Raw genomic sequence first — 8208 nt, 5'->3', positions numbered from 1 at the left:
TCACGTTGACTTTCTCTAGGTCCTGCACCCCCCACCCCACATTTAGAATCAACATCACGCGTTTCGAGTATTTCGCTGCTATACATTTCCACGTGATAAGCAACTTCATTGGGCTATTATTTTCTGGTCAGGTAGCTTCTAAAAAATAGCCATATAGCTTAGTGGGCCTTACCTGCTGAAGAAAACAAGTTTAGTTTAGAGGCGGTAGCCAAGAGGAACAGCGTCAGAAAGTGGGTAGACCTCAGAGGTGTGGCTCCGCCTCAGTGAGGAGAGGGTGTCAATCAAGAAGGCTGATGTGTGTCTGGGGTCATTGTCTGCTCACATTGACCGATAGTTTACGATCTACAATTTCATATTGTTCATGCTTTGCTGAATTCACAGAATGTTTTAAAACAGTCCACTGTTGGTGGATGGTTTAGTGCATAGTATGCTCACTACAGACGTAGCAAACTCAGTTTCGCATGCAATATTCCTTGCAAAAAATACATTGTGGTAATAAAATTACAAATTATCATATTAGAGCTGGGAAATAGCTTTAGGAATCGTATTTGATCCCTATGATTGCACCATACACAATTCCTGCAGGAATTGAGATTTGTCGATGAGAGACTCCCGTGTTAATATATGCATACAAGTACATGACTGAGCATGTGTGTATGCATGTATGCACATACCATCTGTGGGCATCTATGTATGGGCATCCAATCATGTGATAGTCCCGGAGGTCCTTAGTGGCCTTGTTGATAATTATGATGGCCCCAGTGGGAGTCCCCTATGGTTTCGATATTCTGAGTGGTAACGGAGTTCCGAGTGGTATCAGTTGTCCCAGAGATAGCCCCCAGTAGTCCTTTGGTAGGTCTGTTGGTCCTAATGGCATTGCCGGTGGTTCTATTTATAGTGTTATGGCCCCATCAGCCCTGGTGGTCCCATTATTGTGAGCAGTAAATTTGATAGTCCGGATCGTCGCAGTGGTCAAAGTGTACGTCCTGGTGGTCCCAGTTAGCCGAGTTGTAGGTCATCATCAAAATGGTGGTCCCACGGAGGCTGTGTGGACTTCTGAACCCCTGCTGGGCTCAGCAGGAAGCTGGTCTATGGGGAGGAGCTCAGTGCAGCCAAGGCTACTTGCCTGTCACGTGCATGTGGGAGGCTATACACTTAGTTGATGTGCATAAAGCCTACGCATCCACCACGCCGTCCACGCTCCACAAGTCCTTCCATCTTGCCAGAACATCATTTCTGTATATGCGAGTGTCCACATCATGGGTAATAAATACACGAATAACCCACACATCATATAGGTCTCCTTCAACAATGCAATTAACCAAATATCAACTACTGCAATTGTTTTTATTAAAATTGTTTAAACAGTAATTTTGTTTAAGTCCAAACATTATTCATCGATGGCTGTCTGCCCTTGTGTGATGTAGGGTGCCCAGTAGCGACCGTTTATGCGGCCAGATTTTGCAGACTAGACTCACTAAAGACAAAACCATTCCATTCCTTTAAAAAGTGCTCCTAGTCAACTGCTATTCACAAGGCCCATACATTATCTGGATTATTTAACAATCCGAAAGTCTACTTTAAATGTCCCATTGCTCATCGTTTCTGGTGGCCTTGGGCCAATTTGGGAAATTCCACTTTCTCATAGCAGAGGGCAGGCTCTCCATTGCACAACTGCTGCTGACTCCCCACAAAGTGCTTACACGCTTTATTGAGCTAGAGGGATGGTGGGTTGATTTGTCCCGTAACTTTCTCATTCTGAGCGGAAATAATTGTGAAACATTGTAGGGTGCTGACAAAAAATTTCCAAATCACACTTCAAGAAGCTGGATTCAGGGTAAGCCTGCATTCATGGTAAGCCAGAATTCAAGATAATCCAGAAGACTTCCCGAAACAATAATAATAAACAATACAACTCTCACTAGAACACTGTTCTTGGTAATTGTGGGGTACGAACCAAGATGCATATTTGCATTAGCAAATTCAAATATTTGTATACGTAATATGTGTTGTACTGCATGTGTTACCTAGTGCATCAAGTGCCCTGTTCGATCTCTCTCATTTTACCACAATTGACGTTTATTTTATTTTTTATAAACCAAAAGAAATGCTTCAAGCCCTTAACAAAATATAATTAACCTTGTACAATCCAGTGCACCGCAGCCTTCATGCTGTTTCATGGTGATGCATAGTGACTTTGCTTATACTATACAGGAGTTATTTTGTTATTGTACATATGATATTAAATAACACAATGACCATGTTGCTGTTACCTCTATGTTAACACGTGAACAGTTTACTAAATCTATGGGATGCAATTCTATGTCAGGTATAAGAAGCCTACCGAAAATGAATATATTTTGAACCAAATTTAAAACACGTAAATTAAACCGTGGTTACAAAGGAGCTCAAAATATATACAAGCCTTAAAATAACAACAGTGAGCTGGAGCCATTCACCGTGGAGGACATCGCCAGGGCTCCAGATTTGGCCACATCATCACCATCACCACCGTGTGCCCGATATTGGATCAACATGCCCCTGTGGTGGCAGGACACCAGAAGAAGACCTCTCCATACGATAAACACTGTCGTATACATATTGTTGTCGAGTCACATTTGACGTATATATAGAATTTTAAGTATACGTCTTTTTTTATAATAAATGAACAAAAAGGCTCCGTACTCCCAGTCTTGGTTAACGAGCTGCTTCTGCTGATGCAAGGAGCCTTTGCCCAGCATGGAGCTGTGTGCTCGCAGAGTCTCCCGTGGCATCTCGAGGCGGAAAATATTTATTTAAATGAAGGATCGCTGCTGGCGTCGTGTTTCAGCAATGACCTTCCCAGTGTAGGACACCCTGAGATTTCACAGTGGGTGATCATCATGACAACTTGCACGATGACGTCATGCATGCTGAAATACCTTCATCTTGCACCTTTTGCAAGCGATGCGCTCCCTCGTAGCTTCCAGTCGATATTCCGAAATGCATAATTCCGGACATATGCGATTGTTTTAATGCGGGGCTAAATTCGGCAAGGTTAAAATTATAACAGCCGCACAAAATATATCAGGGGCTCTAAAGAAGCAATCTACCCAAGCGTGTTTCATCATGTGATAGAAACATTGCTTCACTGCTTCTTAATCTCTCCAAATCTCTCCTTAGCCAAAGGCGTTTTTGCATTTAGATTCCACAAGGCTGTCTTCTGTGTACATTAATTATTATTCTTGATTTCGAAACCCGATGTTGGCCTCTCAATCAGTCAGAAACAAACAATAGCCACTATAGGTGCTAGGTCTGGTCTCTAAGGTGGATGTTGGAGTGAGAAGTCTAAAGTCAAAAGGGCAAGGCATTTCCATCTCCTTAAATGAGCAATGGGACAGCATGCATATCCATTGGGTGCCTTGAAACAGTCGGAGAAATAACGTCTTCCCATGGTGGGAACCATATTGTTCTCTGGATGACTACAGTGACTCTAGGTCATTACCGTGCTTGCTCTGACTGAGCTGAGATTCCGTACGCATGTAAAGCACCGCACGAAAAACACATGGGAAACATTGTGGTTTCTACTCAATATGGTCTCGTGCAGTTCTGTTGTGTTTTTTCCGCAGTAGCTGCAGAACTAAAGAGCACACAGTGTGCGGTTTGCATTCGGAGAGACCATCCAAGGGTTTAAGATAACGTCCAAATTATGTAACTCCTGGGACGGCAAACAACACGACATGCAGCTTTGCTATCGACTGATTCTAAAAAGGATTTATTTGGTAAAAACTTGAGGAAATAAATTACATAAAATGTGTCTAATTACATCAAAAATTGTGCTTAGACACTTATCTCCATGATGACCTTGTGTTTTCTAATATTATTCATATTTAATATATATATAGGGCACTATTAACTATTAACAGTTTATATCCTTGATTGCCTTGTGTCTTATAATATTATTCATATCTTATTTTCACGTTAAATTAGTGCATTAGTTTCATGTTAACACTTTGTGTCGACAGAATGTCACTCGTAAATGCAGGCAAAAATGTATCCGCGTCCGTCCACATTTCCCCTCCAACACTTCACCCTTTTCCACCTCCGTCTCCCACCCTTACTCTGCCCCATACTAAATAGAGTGTGAAGAGATACACCTACAAGGGTTGTTGGGAGAACAGAAAAAAACAGCACTAACTAGAAAATAATAAAATATTGCTACTCACGTCTCATTGTTATACGCAACGTGTGCAATATCCTAGTGTGCTATTACTGTCAAAATTTTCAAGTAATTTTTTGGATTCAGGATATTTCATGAATTTAATAAAAAAAAGAATACATATGTCTATACATAGCTGTAAATTGTTCAATGCAGCAGATTAATCCTAAATATACACTTAATTTTATGGAGTCTGCACAACAAAAAGGTCCCCCCTGTAGCTTAAAAAAACTGTTGGGACAAGTGTTGTTAGGAAGCACCTATGAAGGCTGGCACAGCACACGAGGGGGTGGTTGGCCAGCACCACACCCGGCCGCCTTTGTCTCCCGAGTGGCGATGTTTGCACACCACATCAGATACTCATTCAAGGCTGAGTCGACCTAGGGGAGGCCCAGGATCAGTCCAGATAATTATCACTGGTGGTGGCCGTGAGCAGGAATTAAACCCAAGTCGCCAGGTTGGTAGCATAGTGCGCTAACAGCTGCATTACCGCTCCCCAACACACTCGTTAAAAATAAAGTCTCCTAATTTAGCCATATATACTGAAGGGGCACATGCCATGAGTGAGAAGCTATCGAAGCCACGAAGCCAGCACATCATGTGAAGGGGTCGCTGTGACCCGCTCTGCGCTTGACCACCTTCTTCTCTGCAGTGCCAATGTTGACTGCGGGACGCCCAGAATTGGCTCAGATACCACTTGCGATATATACTATCCATGGCCAGGAATGAAACTCAAGTCACAGATCCACAGCAGAGCACATGGACCACTGTGCCACCGTTTCCCACTTACAGACACACCCATACATACACACATACACACACAAGATCCACCCTATGACTAAATTACAATTTTTATGCTGCAGCTGTCAGGAAAGTGCAAATGCGTTTTTTTCTTCATTATCTCATTTAGCATACGTTTTCCAAAGAAAGGGAATGTAATAGAATTTCATCTTGGAGAAACACAATGTATTAGATTCTATATATATTGGGTCTATATATGTTTTGTTTAAAAGGTCACCAATCTGTCTTTCCATCTGTACAGCAGTTCCGTCAGCGGTTGAAATACTGTTAGGCAAGCTTGACCATTGTCAAACACATTCACAATGACAGTGCCAAGCGGAGAATCCAATAGGGCCGGATGCCACAAAACACACACCTGGCAGTTATGGAATAATATATATATTTTTACCTGTTATTTTAAAGGGTTTTGGGACATTCGGAAACTCTGTTCATCATAAATCCATAAACAATTATGATGAACATAAATTAGTAATGCATGAATTGTGATGTATATATATACAACTGCTTGGAGACACGAGGATCCGTTAAATATTAAACTGCACTTTTTGTTTGGGAATCGTAAAATTATTACTGAATGTTTTTTAGACTTGGTGTGAGATAATTAAACTAAACTATTAACAATTTTTATATTACCAAGTAAAAAAATAGCTACTTTTCAGAAACAACTTGGTGACAAATGAAAGCTCAACAAAGTGGCTTATGTATAAATCTATAGTAGACAAATACTGTAAAAACATGTTGATTCTAAATGTGAAGCGAAAATCCGGAGGACCTGGAGAAAAAAAACCCTCTAACTGTACAAGCGTTAGGATCGGGATTGAACCCACGACCCCCTGTATATCAGGCGAGATAGTTAACATCTCGCCACCAAGGCACCCTGGCAATGGCTAATGTCTGGAAATGGCTGTGTGAAATAACATTACAGCCGCACAGGGCAGGCGATGTCAAACAGTGTCACGTTTCTATGACAGCTTTCTGTACTGAAGTTCCTAGTGAGGATGTCAAACTGGCTGGAGTTTACAGGAGGGTACGAGTGATGCGTGTTTCTCACACAGACGTGCGTTGAAGTGGTGCAGAAAGTTTAGAAACATGGACGCGAGTTCGTAAAAAAGAGGTGATAGGGTTGTGAAACCAGATGTCGTGAAATGGCTGGGTAACTGCCTGAAATAATAATATTTGCACGTGAAAGTTGTAGGGTAAGTAGGGAAATATACAGGCCACGTTTCCTTCACTTTACTTTCAAATTAGCGAGAACTAAAAGTGCAGAATTTAATAGGGAATGGAATTTTAAAGAAACTACGCAAAATTGTCACATGCCATCATCATCAGAGACTGTTGATTAACACATCGTTTTGCTTCATTTGCAGTAATTGCTATTGTTTAAGTCACCTTAATTTAAGTGCAAGCTAATTGGACTGTGTTAAATTCAAACAAAATGCAGACCCAACAAGCTTACAGTACCTCTTCAGGTTGTGCTATTTTCTTGTATTTAATCCTTTTGCAGCACGAAAACGCACTTCGGCGTGAGAGACACGTGTCAGAGAAATGTAACGCAAGGATCGTGAATTAAAGTCTTAGGAGGAACGACGTTACACACATGTGACGGATCAATTGAGACGAACATAATGTAAGGATCGCAATGGCCGCAGAAGCTTCCAAACTCCAATAATGCATCTCAAGGGATCATGATGCATCTGTGACATTATACAGGGCAATTGTTGTGCCAGTGCTGACATGTGGATGTGAATTATAGACTCTCACATAGGCCACTGAAGAACGCTCTGGCGCATTTGACCATCATTTCCTTACATCATATCCAGATAATCCACTGGCCGGGGAACTCAGGAAACGGGATCATCCATATCTATGGGATCTTTTTTTCCAGTATCAAAAATTATGGAAAAATAAGATTAGGTTTGACCATTTCTGGAAATAAAACAGGTGTGCAGATGTTAAAACAACCAATTAGATGCTGTTTGCGAGGCATCACGTCTGGATTAACTACACATCATTGTGGCAAAACAAATAAACATGCTCTGACAAAATAAGCATTGTCTTGGAAACGAATTGTCTTACAACAGACAGCCTTCTTTATGGGCTTGTCTCACCAGTGTTAAACTAGTGAACACCAAAAGGCGAACATTACTTTGACAATCGTACCTGTCAACCCCTTATCACGGCCTACTTTATTACAGACCAATTCAGACCTTACTTGTCACCCGTGCCCTTATGAATCTCGACGTTCATCCTTCAAAGTCCAATCACAAAGGAGAAACACAAAATAGACAAAAACTATTTCCCTGTAAAAGAATACGGGTAAACCCAGGGGCGGTTTCTTCATTAGGGCGATTGGGCGACGCACCACCAAAGTGTGAAAGGGACTTTTTCAATCACATTCACAATCTCATTCAACCACAGAGTTACGCTAGCCGTCACTGTGCCTCTGGATATAGTCCAATCAGCGTCATGTCACGTTCTGTGGAGTACCGCCTCTTTTTGGGCGATTTCACTCTGGCTGAGAATCGCCCAGAGTGTTCCCATAGACTTACATTCAAAGATGTTTTTTTTCGAACTGCAGGCACTGCAATACATTCTCTATGGGTTCTGGGAGGGCTCGCACTAACGTGCTTACGTCATCATACGTATCCTTAACTTGTGCAGCGATTGGTGGGAACAAACATCGCTGTCGGACGGAAGCCTCGTATGTCCAAAACTGTTACTTTTCAGGAAACGAATAAAAACCTGTTTTTTCCCCAAAATAATTTCCAAGCTCTTTTAATGCTTTTCATTGGTTAAACATTTGTAAAACACATTGACAGATGTAAAGTGTGACCAATAGCATTAATTTTTGAAAAAATATGGAGATATAAAATATGGATTCTGCCTGATACATTGTTGCTGTCGGGATGGAAACCTTGTATCTCCATATTTATATTATAATAAATAATTTATTTTATAACTAAAATAAATGTATTTATTTTGTCAGGTCTGCGACACAATCTTGGTCCACACCAATGAAAGATTCTCCTTTACCGACCACCTTGTAAGTGCCACGCTGCTACAAGGAGAGATGTTTCAACAGCATGGCCATACATTCCCTGTTGAGGCTCTGAACATCACTGTCAGGGCACACCCTATGTTAAATAAGGCGAAGCTGAAGACTGAACTGTCTCTCATTTATGAGAGTCCAGAATTCAAGGGCTGCTGTG

Source organism: Lampetra planeri, chromosome 14 (assembly GCF_965212315.1).
Source record: "Lampetra planeri chromosome 14, kcLamPlan1.2.h2, whole genome shotgun sequence".
Lineage (NCBI taxonomy): Eukaryota > Metazoa > Chordata > Hyperoartia > Petromyzontiformes > Petromyzontidae > Lampetra > Lampetra planeri.
Note: the sequence above shows the minus strand (reverse complement) of the source record.